General features: G+C 44.7%; 1 protein-coding gene across 1 annotated transcript in view; it reads right to left on the bottom strand.

The window, feature by feature from the left end:
- Positions 1–18,443, bottom strand: part of RAB30 (RAB30, member RAS oncogene family) — a 41,922-nt gene that overhangs the window by 10,107 nt on the left and 13,372 nt on the right. The gene's annotated exons all lie outside the window — the stretch shown is intronic.

Here is an 18,443-nt window from a genome sequence, read left to right as displayed (position 1 = left end):
TGAACTTTATTACTTCAAATATTCAGAACAAAGGTCTCTTGGCACACACGTGGCTCCTCAGATAAGGGAGAAGAGCACTTTTCACTCTGAGCCGGGGCATCCACATAGTCAAAGTCAGCTGCAGTGAAACCTTGGCGCCATTTTGGTTCTCACCTGGCTGCCAACAAATTAGAGATGCTGGTTGTCAGCTTTCCAAGCAGTGCTCCACAAACCTGAGACAGTGATTCCCAGATGTTCCCAAATGTTTGTTTTGCTTTTAACTACACCAGCTCCAAAGGACAGCATGGACTTTGTCACACTTTCTGAGGATCATGTAATTTACTCCTGTTAGGGAAATATCCCAAACCTCACCATGAGCTCCTCCAGGAGCACACTGGGTGCACACAGAGCAGGGATTGGGCACACATGAGGGCAGAACAGGTAAGGGACTTCATTTTTAAGCAAAAGCAGCAGTGTTTGCCTTAAAAACAGGAAGAGTTCATGTGCTAAAAGTGTATGAAAAGTGGGGCAATAGTTTAGCTGAAGTACAAGAGGTTTTTAGAAGAGAAGAAATAATGGACACTAATATAAATATTACACTATGATAATTTTCTTTAGTTTTGTGAGGAATATTTAGATTTCTCAAATGGGAAGTGAACAGAGAGGCGCTTAGGAACTATCCAGCATACTCCATGCCCAAATCCAAGCTCCTTGGCAGGATGCAGAGAGTGATATTTCAGCAATGTCACAGGAGATGGGCAGGGCTGCCTGCATGGGGGAAGACCCACACAGCTTCCTACACCACTCACAGCACAGGGAGGACCAAAAAGACAAATGCAGAGTTTGCTGCAGCTGAGCAAGTCATGAGGGATGAGCATCCACGCTTCCATCTCCAGTGCTCCCAAGGGTGCTGCCAACACTGTGCCAGAGAAGGGGTCTGTAACCTTCCAGGAAAGCAACAACAGCCAGAAGAGATTCAGCTGGAGACTTTAGGCAGAAAGAAAAACTCAGAGACAAGGGAGCAGAAGGGCAGTGTCCAAACCCAGCTACATCCAGGAGGATCCAGCTATTACACATGGCACCAAAGACCTGTCCTCAAGAGATCAGAAAAGAGACAGATTTACATGCCATCAGTTTGGATACCATCTAAGGCAAAACCAAAACATCAGTACCTAACCCACCAGTACCTATAGACTAGGTAAAGAGTGAGGTGATAGAGTCAAAGACGGTAAGTGCAGCAGAAATATGGGGCAGATAGGTGGGGAATGGGGGGAAAAAATGTATTATGAAAGTCCTATCCTCAGTAAATCCCCAGATAACTTAGAGGATTTTTACAGAGCTGATGAAGGGAGCAAATGCAGCCTGGGTGAAACCAGCTTCTCACGCTCAGTCTAAAGCCAGGGTGCTGTCTCCCAGTGCCTTCAGAGGTCCTTCCTTTGGAGGGTTCACTACAACACACACCAGAAGGCTCCAGCTACAGTCCCACCACACAGCTGTGATAGGCTTATAGTCAAGCAACCAGAGAACACAAGATAAAGCTGAGACAGTCTGTTTCTGCCTGGCAGGGCACATTGAAACAGCTCTCCAAGCACTACCAAGAGTCTGGTGGATCTGAGGGCAAAAGAGGTAGAAGACTGACTCAGCTGCTTCACATCTATGTGGCCCTTGGCCTTTCCAACAGCCTGAAAAAAGGGTAACCACACCAGTTAGTGACTAATGAGCTGCATCACATCAGCAGGTGATTAGTAGGAACACGGCTGAGTCACTGCATAGACGTGTCACTTCACCAGGTCAGGGACACAGTGCAGCAAAGTGCCACCAAGCAGTAGCAGCTGGAGGTGTCCTGAGGATGCTCTGACTTCACCTTGCTCCAACACACATGTCCTTGCAGATCCTTCTTCTCAGCAAAGTGAAAGAGTGGGACCTTAAAGGATAGCCAAAAAAAAAAGCACAGTGTTTTATTTTCTGGGGTTCTTATTTTGTGTAATAATTTCTTATCTCTGTGTCTGGCTTTCCCAGAGTGGGAATGGATAACAACAGCATATTAAACACATGTTGACAGTGCTCTTAAATGAAGACTAAATGTTAATACAAGGTTTCGCACTAGCTTCTTCCATGAAGAAAAATGTGATCTTCCACTAAAAACTATTTCAAGGCTAATGATACTCACGCAGCACCACATAATTATTCCTGGGATTCTTCATATGCCAGAGGGTATGCTCCCCCTGGAGAGATATCAGTTCCATTACTGCCACCCTAAACAATCCAAAATTCAAATTTATCTTCTTAGGAAGCTTAAAAATAAACTTTCTCTGCAGATCTTAGAGGTCAGAAATGCTAAATGGCTCAGACATACCCTAGAGTTATGTCTGATCCCGTTCATTAGGCTCTAGGACTAATCACATGTGATAATGACCCCAAATGGGAACTGAAAGATGAGCCAAGACCATAAAACAAACCACGCAATGATGAGATACAAGCAGTCAGGGCATGGGAAGGGAGCAAGCAAAGGAAGCAGCACAGAAGAGTGCTAAGTGCTTTGTGGGGCAGAGTGGGCAGGTGAAGCTGACCATCCCTGCCCTGCCACCCCAGCTGGTGTTTCTCCCTCTGAGTGCACACACACCACCCCAGCACTGATGCTGGACACACAGGCACAGCCTCGGCCACACGCCCAGCCTTGCAGCCAAGTGACCTTTGCTGCTGACTCAGGCTCACTCTCCCCTCCCCTCTCCCCAGAGAAGATGTGTCTCAACCTCTACCCCACTGGCCACAGCTGGGGAATGTGCATCTCAGCAATACAGCACACTGAATTATATGCTTAAAAAGAAAAACCCAAAACAAATGCAGAGCACAACTTTTCTATTTGTTTTTGTTTTCTTGGGTTTTTTTGGTGTGGGTTTGTGTTTTTTCTTCCCCTCTCTTTTCTTGTGTTTGCAGGTGCAGGGCTCTGCCTCGCATCCCTGCAGTGATTTAAACTGTTCAGGATGCAGCTGCCTGTCCCACCCTCTGGAGGAGACAAGACCCTGCAGTGAGGGCAGGGGATGGGATGCCAGTCCACACCTCAGCCACCCCTCACCACATTAACTTCAATCACAAACACTGCAGCACAGAGACATGCCCTGTCATGAGATGAAGCAGGAGTAGAGCCCAAGGCTGGCAGCAGGGCAGAAAATTTGGTTTCACAGCTGTTTTTCCCCAAGGCAGTTTATGCAGCTGGCATCCCAACCAGCCTCCATGGGCTGTTCCTGCCAGCCTCACAAGGGATCCGTTTTGCGGGGTTTTATTTCATTTGTGTCACTGCTCTGCTTCACTCCATCATGCAACCCCGCACATGGTGACTCTGGACAGAACAAGAGGGATAAATTGAAGCAGGGTGACCACCTGGAGAGGTGGTCTGTCAGTGGGAATGCAACTGAAGGACAGCTGGACATGTTTTAGACTTAGCTAGTTTTCACAGATTCAAAGAATCATTAAGGTTGGAAAAGATCTCTAAGATCATCAAGTTCAGCACTGCCAAGTCCACCACTACAGCATTTCCCTGACACATCTACATGTTTTCCAAACACTTCCAGGAACAGTGCCTCCACTACTTCCCTGGGCAGCCCGTTCCAGTGCTTCATCACCCTTCTATGAGGAAATTTTTCCTAATACCCAATCTAATTCTCCCCGATGCAACTTCATGCTTCCTCTCATCCTACTGCTTTTCACATGTGAGAAGAGACTGACCCCTACTTCACTACAGCCTCCTTTCAGGCAGTTGTTGAGTGAGAAGGTCCCCCTGAGCCTCCTTTTCTCCAGGCTAAACACCCCCAGCTCCCTCAGCCACTTCTCATCAGACTTGTGCTCCCTCATCAGTTCTGTTGCCCTTCTCAGGACATGCTCCAGAACCTCAGTGTTTCTCCATTTGGGCAAGACAGTGCAATAAATGCTCTTGGTGTTCTTCAGTTATTAATTCCAATTCAACCAAAAGACTGGTGAGATCCACCCAAACCAAAAGCACGGGGACCAGGGGCTTTCACCTCTCCTTCTCTCACCCAAGCTTGTACAAACAAGCTCCTGCTCCCACAGAGACACCTGAAAAAGGAATGCAGAAGCTGCGGGCTGCTTTTCCCATGCTCATGTTCAGCTGCTGTTGACCAGCACCCCCCGGTCCTTTTCCACCAGGCAGCTTTCCAACCACTCTGCCCCCACTTTGTGGTGCTGCCTGGGTTGCTGCAATCCAAGTGCAGGACCCAGCACTTTGCCTTGTTGAACCTCACACAGAGGTTCAGATCCAGCTTTGCCTCAGATCCAGCCTGTCCAGATCCCTCTGCAGGGCCTTCCTGCCATCCAGTAGATCAACACTCCCACTCCACTTGGTGTGATCTGCCACCTGACTGAGGGTGCCCTTGATCCTCTCTCCAGACCATTGATAAAGATATTAAACAGAAGTGTCCCCAAAACTGAGCCCTTGGGAACACCACTTGGGACCAGCTTCCAGCTGGATGCAACTCCATTCACCACCTCTCACTGGGCTCAGACATCCAGCCAGTTTTTTCCCAGTAAAGAGCTGGATGAAAAACAGAACTAAAACCAAACTATCCACAGTTGCAAAGGTTTCTCCACATTTAAGGATTAATACCAATACCATATCAAGCCAGGAATACTGATAACTTGCACCTCAGCTCTATCCCACCTCAAAATCCCATTACAACCTACTGCTGCAATTAGACACAGAAGGATCTGCAGCCTCTTCACCTGTTGGATCTAACCAGTAGGCCAGGGCCGGTTTTGATGTATTTATACAGTTCTCAAGAAACAAGTCTTTTCTGTCTTTCATCATCCAACAGCTATAAACAAAAACAAATTTACCCAAACATCTCAAGTTCAAAGAGCAGCAGTTATGTATATAGATATTACATTGACTGCATACGCCATATGAGCCACAAAATTCAAAGCTAAGGCTAATATTTCAAGCAGAAAATTATTCCTTGCAGGCCAGAAAATCACAGGGAATTCAGGTCTGGACATGCTGCTGCATTACGTAACTCAGGATAAAATATTTTAGTTTCCAAAGCACCTGCCAACCCAAGCAGGCTCCTGCACTCAGCAAGCATGAGCCCAGCTCATGCCCCTCGAGCAGCCTGGATTTCCCTCTGCTTCCCTGCCCATATTCCTCACTCCTCATCTCCACGGGGTTAAATTTCACTTCCATTCACACTAGAAAAATTAAGAGGGATTTAATTCCCAAGAAAGTCTGGATCATGCACGCCTCTGTGCTGATGGTGACAAAGCCACAAATGCATGGGATCCACACTCTCAGCGTGGTGCAACATTAAAACTCCGGGAATGTCTTCTCCAAAATCAAAGGAGGAAGATGTATTGTAGGCACTTGGGGTTGCAGAGCTTGACATCTCTCAACTCCTCCCCCATCACACTTGCCATTGCAGGTGAGCTAAATCCAGTTGCCTGTGCTCTGGCAATCCTAAACATACCTCTTCAAGGAAGGGAGAAGGTCCAAACAGTGCTCAGTAAAGCCATCCAACACTTCCAGGAGGCATCAAGTAACTATGCACATAGTGTAGGAAGGCATGGGGCTTCCCCGTGCACAGCAGGCCCAGCAACACTGGCTGATGAGCTCCCGATCATTGAAAAGTCTGGACACATTTTAAAAAGTGCATCTGGAAAAAAAACCAGCTTATCACAAAAACCTCAGCCCTACCCTATATGGAGAGATTCCTGCCCCTCAACACTTTGCTCAGGATGTTTCTCTTACAGCAACCAAGCAGGTTGAGTAGGTACAACTTGTCATGTATCAGATGTATGTTCTATCCCACAGATATATTTTTATAAATAAAAGAAAAGCTGAAGCTTTAGATCAATGACCATACAGATCACACAGCCCTTACCTCTTTTGCCACCATGGAAAATTTGCAGCTCACTGGACTACTTTGCTCAGGTCATGGTTCACACATGAGTTGGCCTCCAGGAGCTTGTGCAAGTTCTACAGAGGAACCCACTGACCAGCAACTACAGCTGCTTCACCATGGAACAAGCAGGTAAATCCAGCACCAATATCATCCCCAAGAAGAGCCTGGAGCCAGAGCTCCAGAGAACAGGATGCTCTGCTGTGGTGCTCACACTTACCATGAGACGCGCCAGCCTTACCTCTGGCTGGACACCAGACGTAACTGCCTGCAGACTGCCCTCTCCATCTGCCTGCTTTGCTTAACACTAGAGGTTACAGATCTCACATTCAGGAGCAATCTTTGGATTTTCACATATTACTGACATTCCCTGATAGGGAAAAGGCTTCGTGTCCAGTCTGTCCACTTCTGGGCAAAGTCCTCTGGGGGGCTTTGGTACTGCTGGTGTCAAGAGCGGCATTAGCACACAGGATTAATCCTTTTTGGTTGGATGGTGGAAAGATGTGTTTGGGTTGGACACATCCTTGAGGATCAGCACCACCAAAGATCCTTCAGGAGAGATCAGGCAACTCAGAGCTTGCCTGGTGCAGTGTCCTCATCTAACTTTCTCACCTCCTGGAGGGAAAGGGGAGTCATTGACATTTGTGCACGTCAGCATTGGGAGCGGCCATGGAAGTGCTAAATATCACATGCAGACAGCAAGTTATATTCCATCAAACACATCTGAGGACTGAACTGTTAATCAATGATAATTCTCCTCGCACAGATAAACTAATCAGATTTCTGTGTTGCATAGGAATAATGAGGTACACGCCGTAGTTACAAAATGATAAATAGAAAATTAATTTCTTTAGGATTAAAAAAAAATCCTGCTGATATGCACAGCCACAATGCCTCAACAGTGTCTGACCAAACCACACACCAGCACCCCCAGGACACACACCAGCTTCAGAAGCATGAGAACAGCCTGACACTCCATTTACTGTCAGAATCTGAGTTTTCACTGCAAAAAAAGTTGGTGCAATATTAACACATGCTTTTATAAACACCTTTTAAGACATGCTTGGAGATGGAGACAACACTGCATGCTCAAAACAACACTCCCTTGGTCTTGGCCACATTTTAGCACATCATCCGACCACCAAGCTGTACGCTCTGAAGCAACATGTTTTTGTGTGTTGAAGCAGTCACACTCAGCCAGCACAGCAGACAGGCTGACTTCCAAGTGTGGAAAAAACTGCATTGCCAGAAATCCAGCCAAAAAATGCTGTTTCATCCACTCAAAAAAACAGCCTCTTCCCAAAGGGAAAAAAAACCAAAAAAAACCCCCAACAGAATTATTTTTTTAAGCTACAGCCAAGAGGTAACTGAAACATATCTTGCATGGGAAAGCCAGGAAAGCTTACTAAATCCAGCTCTCTATGTGAAATGAAGCTCCCACACCAAGACATGACCCACCAAAATGGGGAACCCATCAGCAACTTACATGAGATTTTGTGTCCTTAGAAACCAGGTGCAGGATCAGGCTGAACCCCAGGTGTCTCCCACGAGGTTCCTGGGGACAGTGCACCTACAAGCAGCGAAGCACCCAACTCGCAAGGAGGCAAAGCCAGTGGAGAAACCAATCCTCAGTTTAGAAGAAAGGCTTGTGCATGTCAAATATATAAAAAGCAAAGAAGTCTCCTGATGCATTAGTTTGCTGGGCTGGCATGGGTTTGAGTGGCATCATGATCATACATGGAGAAGTTTTGAAACTAGGTGACAAGACTCTGCTAAAAACCTGGCAAGATTCGACAGACTGACACCATCATTTTTGAAAATAGATGAGAAAAGCTATCATTACCAAGGAATTTCAATAAAGAATTTACAGGAACATCGTGACTCAAATGAGGTTGCAAGTGCAGAATTAGCACAAGTGTAACTATGCCATTTAGCAGTGACATAAGAATCATAAACTTATTGTGAAATATGAATATGAGCCTTAGACACATTTTCATAAGCCAGCCTACCCAAGAAAATTTTCTTGAGTTTTAACTGCAGTGACATATCTTACTGCTGTTGACCTTCTTGTTTTCATTATGTCAGAAACTGGGGTATGAACAAAATAAAAAAAAGTTCAATAAGGTTTTATTTAGCAAGAATGCTTTTTAATTGAAAAAATAAGCCATTATTTCCATCTCTTCACTTCTGCTTAAGTAAGCTTGTGATTTACTGGGATTTACATCACTTCTCCATCAAACCTATTAGAAGTAACAAGTAATTAAACCTCAGCTAATTGCACTTTCAGGTGTCTGAGGTCTGGGCTGCGCTTGGTACCTCACAGCTTGGGGCTGTGGGCTCCATGCAGCCCTGTGCATGATGCTCCTCTGCCATGCCATGCCAATGCCATACCACTGGTGAAAGCCAGGTTGTGCCTACTCAACAGCATCCTGGAATAGCAATCAAAAAGCTAAAAAAAACGCTTTTGGCTCAGGACAGATATATCACACCTAAAGTCTGAATATAAAATATATAAATATATTCCAAAATACATTATATATATATTTAAATATATAGTACATATTTTATATATATAATAAATATGTAATTGAAATATTAATAAATTAGCAATACCAGCAGCAGAGGAAGAGGCAAAAAGAAAGATAAAAATCATAGATCCATACAATAGTTTGGGTTGGAAGGGACCTGTGAAAATCATCCCTGGAAATGTTCATGGCCAGGTTGCATGAGACTTTGAGTAATCCGATCTAGTGGAAGATTCCCTGCCCATAACATGGGAGCTGGAACCAGCTAATCTTTAAGGTCCCTTCCAACCCAAACCATTCTAGGATTCTACAATAACACTTCATTGAGAGGAGGTCAACCCCTAAACAGCTCCTCTCATACATTTTGTTACAGCGTGAAGTGCAGTGATGCAGCCCCCTCAAGACAATTGCTTAAAGGAACTTTACCCAGGAACAAGCACAAAAAATTATCAGGGCATTAATTTGCAAAGTTCAAGTAACCCACCTTCAGTCAGGCATCTGCATTTGGGTTACAGGGGCAGCTTCTTCCTGGTGACTCAAGAAGGTGGCTGTCACTCCCAGGCAAAACTTTCAGGCATGCCCCCTAATTCACGTGCAAGCCTACTACTACAGAGTTGGATTGTTAAGAGAAAAGGGTTCTTTGTTGTGGTTGTTTTTCAACTTACATGAGGAAATTAAAAAGTGACCCTGTGTTTCGGCTGGAGGCTCCTTTTTTACAAGCACACATGCAACATCGTGTGTGAGCCATATGTGAGCTGTGCATCACATCCATGCCACCACAATAGGAAAGGCAGCACTTTGCCACAGCACGTTTGCACTTCAGAAGAACTTCTGCCTCTGTTATGCCTTTTAAAGGAAGGATTCCTATCTAGAAGTGGTAGCATTTTTGAACATGAAGTGATAGGATAGGAGGAATAAAACACAGTTGAGTGTTACAGGCTTTTGCCTCCAAAGATGAGCTTGGAATCCTTCTCTGCCACTAAAGTCAAGTTTGGGGTGATAAGTTCTCAGCTATTCCTAGGCTGATTATTGCCCCTCAATTTACCACCTCCTATTTCCAGGTGGGAAGCACATTTTACCTGTAACACTCATGCTCGTGGCACACAAGCACATATGCTTCAGCTTCCTAATGGAACTACACCACCAGCACAAGCACTGTGTGTGCCCTCTAAGAAGTTTTCCCCTCTAAAAATGGCCTCATCTGATGGAAACCCCTCAGCCGGGATCAGCCATCCTGTCTGGCAAGTGACTGAGCTGGCAGGGAGTATTCTTTGCATTTCTGCAAAGAAACACTGCGGTACAGCTTTAACTGTGGGTATCTGCCAGAGCAGCAGATGTTTCAGGAAAACAAATTGTTCAGAGAGGGAAGAAAGAAGAAACAATAGAGACTTGGGTGTAGCTTCAGGACTGGCTTAAGATGATGTCTCCAAAGGGAAGGCTTCCAGCCGTGCCTGCTCCAGACATCTGCAGGAGGGACCCAAGCCAGATGGGAAAAAAACCCCGAGGGTGGGGCAGCAGAATTAGATATTACAGCCTGGGCTACAGAATTTAACTTTGTAAAGAAGTATGTTTACTATCTCGAGTATCTCAGTAACAGTAACTTCATATCATGGCTCCCAAGTAAGAGCTCTATGATGATATCACAGGTCTCTTAGAAGGTAAGGAACAGTTTTCATGTCTTGGTTACATTTTAGCTCACACATTAACACGTAGCCTGTTTTCAGTTCCCCTTATAGTTTCAGGTGGTTACAGTACTTTTTATTTGCCCTAAACCACTGCAAATGTGCAGTTAGTCTTCTAGGGCAGCTAACTGCTGTTAAAACCTCATCTCAGCTTTGGACCAGCTGCAATTCAAGAAACTGCACAGGGAAAATTTGGCACTAAAACAAAGCCTTAAACACAAAAAAAGCAGCTCTTTAGCAGAAGCTTTCTGCTCCAGGCCTCCTACCACTGCAGGGATATTACTCAAATAGCTTACCTAAAAGTACAAAATCTGAAAACATAATTTAAAAAATTGTGTTCCAGGGTCTTTGAGATTTACTGTTTAGAGCTGATGCAGCAAGCAGTACCTTAAGGACTAAGCAGACAGGGCCACACAAAACCAAGCACCGCATGTGCATGCACACACATATTAAAAGATGGCATTGGTCACAGCAGCTCTCCAGCCCAGATAAATCATGTCTTCACCTCTGCACACCTTCACACCCAGCTCAGCTACTCCCCATCTCCAGCCACATGGGTTAATAAATTATTGCAGAGATCTGCAGAGAGAGATTTGCATTTGGGGAGAAGGTGAAGGCACAACCGCAGCTTCTGTGGCACCGATATTCACCCTTTTGATGTCACCAGTGACCAGCAACTCTGTGACACAGCCCAGGATCTCCCAAAGAATGGGGCTTTTGTTCAAAAATCTGGTCCCATCTCCCAGGGCTCTTCCAGTATAGACATAGCTGTATTATAAATAATAGCACCCAAAAATATAATATATATATTTTCCTCTATAATTACTATCTCCTGGCAGCAGCCCTCTGAAGTTTTTACCTCTTTGGGACTAAGATTAGGAAACAAAGTTACTTCCTCTTGCTCACTTAAAGCAAGCAGCAGCCAGTCCTTCGTAGACACTGACGCCAACATGACGTGTGCAGCCTGGGCAGTGCTGCCACTGGGACAGGGACCTTTGCACTCACAGCTGCATGGTCATGGGGACACAACTTGGCACGTCAACACCGTGTCTGTGACCATCTATTTTTATTCCTTAGCAACAGAGCAGCTTTTGGGGTTGGGCTTTGAGTTTGTGGGACTTTCTTTTGTGTGTTGAATCTATATTTGGCACCCTGAGGAAATTCCTAAACAGAAGATAGCAATTTTTAAAAGGGAGGATAAATGCTGGCACTCAGCTCTGCTGACAGCAACACCAACACCAGGCTCTTGGCTCTTGGAGTGTGAAGTGCTCAGACCGGGAGCCAAGGGAAGCCCTCACGTGGACCAAGCACCAAGAGTCATATCCCTCACAATTTCTGCCTTTGCAATACCTTGCCCTGGCATAAGAACAGGAAAAGATTTATTGGCTCATAAAGTCTCTAAGCCATTTGTATCCTATGTAAACCAACATCTCCAAGGCTCTGAGCCTCATCACTGTTCAGCACCACTGATGGGTCCCACGATAATTTTTGTCCTGTGGGAGACAGTGCTGTAGCTGAGTGGTCCTGTCTCAAAGGGGGAGAGGGGCAGAGGGGGGAAGACTTCAGTACAATACAGCAATTCTGAACTAAGATACCGCCCTTACCATAAATCATGGAAATATCAATATCCCCCAGCTCTCTACAGCTCTTAAATAAAAACATGCAAATTAAATCCTGACTAATCTACATGAGAAAAGCAAATAACACCTGATGTTTCCCAACTGTTAGCAACATGGCCTTAAAAATTAAAAAAAAAAAAAAAAAAAAAAAAAAAGGTTTAATCATAGGAAGGATAAAGATATCACATGGCTTGGCAGTTTCATTGGTTGTCATGGCAAATGAAAATCCCTGACTCTCCAACTTGCCTGTTTTAGAGGAAAGGAGACAACAAAAATGCCCTTTTTTATGACTAGAAAGGAATGTTTTCCTAATAATCACTCATGAACCCACTGCACACTATATATAAACAGCTGCTCCTTCTCAGGGAAAATGTTTGCTGTTTCTTACTGAGCAGCTCTTGGGGATCCAGGCAATTCAGCCCCAGCAGACATTCAGGCGTGGGTAATGAAAATCATGTGCTCTTGTATGTGGTGACTTCTTGCCTGCCAAAGGGAGCCTGAACTAGCTGCAAGGGGGGTCTCAGCTCCACGAGGGCTCAGCCACCAGCGCCCAGGGGAGGCTGCCAGCACAGCATGGCCAGGAGAAGCTGGCAGCAGCGTGAGCCCCCTCCTCTGCTCCCACACTCAGCATCACCCTGCCATTTCTTGCCACACGTCCAACAATGGGTGTCATTTCCTGTGTTCTCAAAGCAAGACAGAGCCATGGATATTTGTGCGAGTTTTAATCTGCCAGACAGGTAACAGCAGAAAAGACACCCCGGTGTTTGCTCCCACCCAGGCAATCCAAAGCACCTTGCACCCTGCCTGCATGACCAGCATCACACATCTTTCATTACAGTAGATTTTCTAAATATAGGGAGATAATTTGGCTGTAACTTCAAGAGCAGGTCCCCAGAGAGCCTGCACCTTCCAGTCACACTGCCTTTTGTTTTTGGCTGCATGCTAAAAATCTGGGAGGCTGAGAATAGCCCCACAGCAGATTTACATCACTCATTTCACTACCAGGTATTAGTTCATTGGTCTGTCTCCAGCCCTTCCCCTCCTGCAAATCGCTCTTCCCTCCTGGTCTTCAGTGCAGTACTTTTGTCTAGAAGGAACAACAGGACCCCAAGGAATAACGTTTATTGTACAGTGCGGTAAGCAAGTGCTCCCCTGTGGGTTAGGTTTTTTCCAACACCCCCATCCACTGTGGGGTGGGACCAGAAGTTGCACCACCATGGACGGGCAGCTGCCTGGAAAGCAGCCCCTTCTCTAAGGAAAGCCACAAGCTGTTTCCCTTATCTTCCCAACAAAGCAGCTCTGTGTCAACCTGCACCACGGCACTCCAACTCTGGCTGTGTACGTACACTGAGGGCCACATCCTCCCAAGGTCCCCAGCCTCAGTGACTTTGCACTGCAGAGCCTTCATTGCAACAGCTAAACCATGCTCCTGCACAAATCACATCCATAATCAGGGATGCCCATACAAATAAGCTAAAGGTAATGAGATAACGCATGCATAACTAATTTGGATCCATTATCTTTTGGTTACAAGGCAGAAGGAAGGCAAGACATCATCGTCCTTCCTCCCCAGCCAGGCCGCTCCTGCAGGACTGCGGGTGAGACATCCCCCTTCATTTACAGCCTGCATGTACCAAAACGAGGTCACTTTGTATCAACTGTGAGATAAATAGATTACCACAATAACTTCAGCTGCAACACTGAATTGTATCACAAGCCTGGTACATTCACCCTTACCCACACCACGGAGATGAAACATTCAGGTTACTGAAGTTACTGGGAGTGCAATCACAAGCCAAGGGATGTAAGAACTCGGCTCTTTCACCCATCCAGTAAGTCAAATACACAGAAAACATGATTTTTCCATGGAAGACTCCAGCCAGACTACCCCTCATCACGCTGGTCCTGCAGCATCCCCTTCCTGCAAGGGTTGTTGGCTTGCACACTCAGTCCCCTGGTGGTTCAGGGTCCAGGGTGTTTCTGGATTGCTGTGCACATGGGTGGATGCAGGAATGAATGGGCAAGGGAGAGAGCATGGGCCAAAAGGAAATTAGAAGGCAGGCTGCAAAAGAAAAAGGGAAACAGAAAACCAAAACCAAGCAAGAATAATTCTCTCTGGGTATTACAGCAGAGCAGGCTGGCGCTATTGGACACCACACAGTTTTACTGCTTTAAGTTGAAAGGATGTGACAAAGCAAATATTTTCCATCCTGACTAGGAGACTTAGTTAGGCTACAGCTAGTTACACTCAGGTGTTCAAGATCTTGACACACAGTCCTGGAAGAAAAGTGCTTCAGTCACAAAAAAGACTGCATTTTCAGCTTCTAAAATACTTATATACTTACACATTCTCCTTTAGGACAGAGCTTGACAATTGAGATGGTATGAGCCAGACAGACTGTGCTTATGGGGGTAAGGCACATTTCACATTTGTTCATCCCTTGCATTTTCCCAAATTTGCACAAAACTATTTGGACTAGCACCATTTGTTCTTTAACAAAATGGGCAGTCTAGCCAAAAATACTACTTGTAATTTAAAACTCAACATAAGGCATTTTTATTTAGCAAAATAAAGAATTCCCTCACATCATGTTTCAGTTTGCCATTTATCCCCTCAAACACAAGCACAGTCTCGCTGCCCCCCAGCACAGCATGCTCCCACCAAGTGTAAAGCGATGCACGAAAAACAGCTCCTATTGCACAGCAAATTGCCACAAGTTAAAGTGATTTCATGTCTAACAGAGCCTGTGTAAACCAAAGACAAGACTTCTGTAGAAGCTCTATATTTATTTCCAGTTCCTTCTCTATGTATTTCTATACTACATGTGACTGAAATTGGATATGCAGAGAACAGAATAGTTTTGGGTTTGGTTTTTTGGGGTTTTTTTTGGTGCATATTTATCCTCTTAGCAGGTAAAAGAGGTGAAGGCCAAGGCCACAAGTCAGAATATAAGATGATTTTTGGCTCTGCTGATGACTGCTTGCAGGACAGGTCCTATACGGCACTTTAGATTTTACTCTTTCCAAGGCAACAGTCATCAGCACTGTCCTGAAATGGCACTGCAAGCCCAAATCTACCCATCCTGCAAAGCTCTGTGCAAGGAACTTGTACAGAAGCATTATATTACATTTAAACTTTAAAAGCAGATTTATTAAAAATCACTGGTTTTCTCTCTGAAAACAGAGGGTTTACAAAGACTTGCACAATTTTATTCCAGTCATTTAACTCCAGCAAGAACATAAGAATTCGAGCTTTGAACCACCTTTTAAAACTACTCTGTCCTCCAACCTATCTAGCTTCTCTCCAAAGGAAAAAAAAAACCTTCCCTCTTAACGTGTGCTGCTGCTCCCTTGTAGCCAAAGCACCCCAGTGTCTCTGCAATAGTAACGTGAAAAACAACCTAAATGGAAGGCAACTTGAACTACTGGATACATGTATGATAAAAAGCAACAGAGAAGCTGCTGTGGTGGTAAAGAATCCAGGCAGGGTAACAAGGCTTGTGAAACTGGCTTCATCTGGATTGGGATATTTGCTTAGCTGGCAGTACTCTCAATTGCTACACATGATGGTGAAAGGAAACATGCTACAGCTGTAAAAATCTAGGTTTAAATAGAAAAAAAAAGGTGGTTTAAAAAACCCATGAGGCAATTTTAGGTTATGATTATAAAAGGAAGAAATAAAATTTATCGGTTTAAAAGACAGGGGAAACAGGAAGAACAGAATAATATGGGATGAATCTGGGCTAAGGATGTCTAGGCAGATGCTCCTGGAGGACCAAGACGTGAGCCCAGCCAGCTGCACTGCAGAGAGGAGTATCCCTGCCCAGCACAGCAAAAAAGGGCAGGAAAAATACTGCCCAGAGGGGAAGATGGGAAGAACACATGGCAAAAACTATCCCTAACTCTGGAATGACACCTGCCAGCTACCTACAGAGATAAAAGCAATGGGGTTACCGCTGCCAAAAGTTAGAACACCCTCTGCTTTTAAGATTGCAAAGGAGGTGCATATCCTAGCAAGACTGTGTGTTGGATCTGGGAATCCAAATTCAAACTCTGAGCACAAATCAGGTTCCAATGCAAATCTCAGTGCCAGCCTGAACAACAGTCATTACAGCCCCAGCTAACACATCCATCTGTAACAGAACATGCATTTGTAAGTCACAAATAGGCTTTTGGTTTGCTGTCAGCAGCACCAAACAATCCAAGACAATCGGGGAATATTAGGCATTAAAGGTCAAGTATCCCATTTGTGGTGCAATGCAAGGGGACAGATTTGAGTATCATTTTGGCATAGACACGTAGGTGGGCTCATGGCAAAGACAAGTGTTCCACATCCAAAAAAGTCTATGTAGCATTTGGAGTGAAGAACTTCCCCTCCAGTGGGGAGATGGAAGTTTTCACTGTGGGCTTGCTAACCCCATGCTTTGGTTCACAGCTCGTTCAATGCTGCTCTGCAGGAGCCTCACATACTGCCCAAAGTTACAGCCAGCGGCTCCAAGTGCTCCCTGAAATAGATTTGGGTCTCTTTTCTTGGCAACTATTAACCTCTTCTCTCCCTTCCCACAAAATTGCACAAGCACCAAGGGAGACTTCCCAGGTACAGCACAAGAGTTGCAGATAATGGGAGTCACATGGAAAGCACCATGTTTGCTTTTTTTTGTACATTAATTACACTTACAAAGTCAGTGAAGACAGTGTGTGCTTTTTAGAGCAGGTCTGTGTCCACTCATGTCTGCCCCAAAGCCAGCAAAATAAAGCCTCAGCATGGTTACAAACATGATCCCCTTCAACCTCAACACAAATACACTCCTGGACAAATCCAGAGCCTGGCTGTGATAAGCACATAAGAATTAGGAAGCCACAATTAAATAAGTAATATAGAATAAAGGTAAGGTATTCCTTCATTCATTACAACAAACAACACTTAGAACCTGAAACTAAGTTGAACATTAGCTGAGTTATGTAAGAGCACCAGAGGAGTGTTACAGACCCTATTTGTGTGGTGTGTCTGCTTCACACACTTCCTTAGACTGTTCTCCCTTTTGTTATTTGCTCCTTTTTGTTAATGACACGAGTTTTCTTTACACTAGGTTGCACAGAAGGTTGTATTGACTCCAACAACATATATGTGAGTTGTGCTTTGAGGGAATATATTACTTTTGTTTGGTCTATCACACTGAAAGAAGCTTGTGGCATTTTTAAAAGGTTGAGGTCAAAAGCTTCACTCAACATTTAACTACTGAGAGCACACTTTCCACCTCACACTACCCCCTCGTACATCCTTTAAATTTTAAAGGGAGAGCAAGTTGCACATAGACAGTACATACATATTTCCCCTTTCCTCATCATTAACAGTAACTTCAAGCCTGTACCATGATAAAACTTTTATTAGAGGCTGGTTGCCTGGCTATACTCTGTGCTATAGAAAAATGCCTTACTAAGAATTATTGTCAATCTCTGAGCACTCTGTACACACAGGCAAAATGGGGAAAAAGTAGCAGATCAGGTGACTTGTCCAAAGAGAGGAACTCAGGAATAACCCCATGTAAACCAGACCTGTGCCTCATATTATCTTTGTTGAACTATTTTACCTCTCCAGCCTCTTTCCCCGCTGACGTCCCCAACTCTGCTTTGCTTTTCTTTACTATCATTGATGATCATCTTTTCACTCTGCAGTCTCAATACCGACTTTCCTCCGCCCTGGTATCATGCTGTCTATGCGCATTTTTGTCTGTCTGCCAAGGAAATTGTAAGAGGGCTGGTATTTTACTATGGGAACTATTTTTGTGCCATATTCAGGAAATTTCCCCTTTTAACAAAGTTTTGTATAAAAACTAGAGCTACCAAAATAGAGAAGACAATACTTTCTTCTACCTTCTCTTCCCACTCACTCCTAGCTGCTGGAGGACAGGCCACCCATGACGGCCCAGCCTTTCTTGGGGTCATCACCATTTCTCCATGCAGACAGGCCACATCCCATTGCTCTGCAATTGTCCAAATCCTCTCCTAGCCACTAGTGCCTTAGTGCCACCTCTGTCCCCAGACTCCAACAGAAATGCTCCCTACCTTAATTTAACGTTCTACATGCATCAACTGAACTGGTTGATGCAGTTCTCAAGTAGCTGATACTTACCTAAGAAGATTTCAGATTTCCAGCTTAAAACAGACACCACCCACCTTCTCTTAAACCCTCTCCTCCCTCTGCCTACAGAACAGCCCTTCCCTTGCCAACCAAAGCCTCACCAACCTGCAACTTCACTGTTCACACAGGTCATTCATGTGAAGAACTGGTTTAATCTCAGCTGGCAAGAGAGTTATTTCCTGCAGAAGTACAGCAGTGAAGCCTTCCAAAAAGAAAAAAAAAGTTCCTTCAGGATTAATCCTACCCAGCATCCTCTCACATCTCAGTTATTGCAATTGTACTTTTCTAGCCTTGATAGATCTCATCTTGCATCACTGGCATCCCCACTCAAAAAAACCCCCAAAAAAATGAGATCCTGTTAAAGCACAATTTGCCTAATTTGTATCTTCAGGGTTTCCAGTTTTTCTTCTATGGCTCCAACTCCTTGTTATTACTTTTCACATTCATTTTACTGCCTAGCCTACATCCCACTAATTATTCTTAAAGCAAAAGCAGCCCTGTCAACCATGCTCTCCCTCACAGCTGGTCAGGTCTCTTTGAAAACACTCACTGAGCTTTCCCCTGCTCAAAAATACTGCTGTTATCTGGCC

This window comes from Corvus brachyrhynchos, unplaced genomic scaffold (genome assembly GCF_000691975.1).
Source record: "Corvus brachyrhynchos isolate BGI_N302 unplaced genomic scaffold, ASM69197v1 scaffold44, whole genome shotgun sequence".
Taxonomy (NCBI): Eukaryota; Metazoa; Chordata; class Aves; order Passeriformes; family Corvidae; genus Corvus; species Corvus brachyrhynchos.
Note: the sequence above shows the minus strand (reverse complement) of the source record. Positions and strands in the feature narration are given on the sequence as shown.